Genomic DNA, 919 nt, shown 5'->3' on the forward strand with positions numbered 1-919 from the left:
TCACGAGTTTTCTCTTCTTTTTATGTTATTAGTTTATACGTGTATGCGCTACCATTATGTAATTTTGTTAATATATCTTTTGTAATCTGAAGAGGACTTTGACCGTAGGTCGAAACGTATACGTTTAATATTCAATTTGAATAAATGATATTATAAAATACACACTAATAACCAGGCTCAAATTGGCATTTTATTTTTTAGAATTTTCTTTAAAGTCTATTGATTTTATTGTTTTTAAAAAACTAAGTTAAAAACTTTTTTAACTAACAAGGAAAGACTCACATATGTATTTTATGAATTTTGATTAGCTTTTGTGATAATTCTGGGATATCAAAAAATAATCCCTGCGAAGCAGTAAATTGTACTTCTGCGTATTTTTCGAGAAAATCGTGATTTTAGGTCATAATGACGGATCGCTTTCAAATCTCTTTATTTTTTGTTTAAAAATAAATGAAATATTTGAATTTATTTAAAATTAGAAAAATATATCTTCGACGGACGTAAATGTATAAGCATATAATCCGAGTGGAGATCCGTATAACAACTATCCAACCCTTACTATCCTACCCTTACAGGACAAAAGTTGCAGCAGTACTGCTGCAGCATTGCAGCAATATTGCAGAGATTTTGCAGCAATGTTGCTGCAGATTCTATGCTGTACGGGGACTTTTACAAAATTAAATTAGTAAAATGTAACTATGTAAAGTTAAAAAGTTAAGAGTCTAAAATGTAACTAAATAAAGTTAAAATTAATTAACTTTTTAACTTAACTTTTAACTTTTTAATTTAGCATTACTCAACTAGATAATATCTATAATACACAATATATATGTATATGTTTCCTTAATGCAAATCTTTCTCTCTCTCTCTCTTCTGTAGATGTAAAAATATAAAATAATTATAAAAAGCAAGACATTTT

Source organism: Trachymyrmex septentrionalis, unplaced genomic scaffold (genome assembly GCF_001594115.1).
Source record: "Trachymyrmex septentrionalis isolate Tsep2-gDNA-1 unplaced genomic scaffold, Tsep1.0 scaffold129, whole genome shotgun sequence".
NCBI lineage: Eukaryota > Metazoa > Arthropoda > Insecta > Hymenoptera > Formicidae > Trachymyrmex > Trachymyrmex septentrionalis.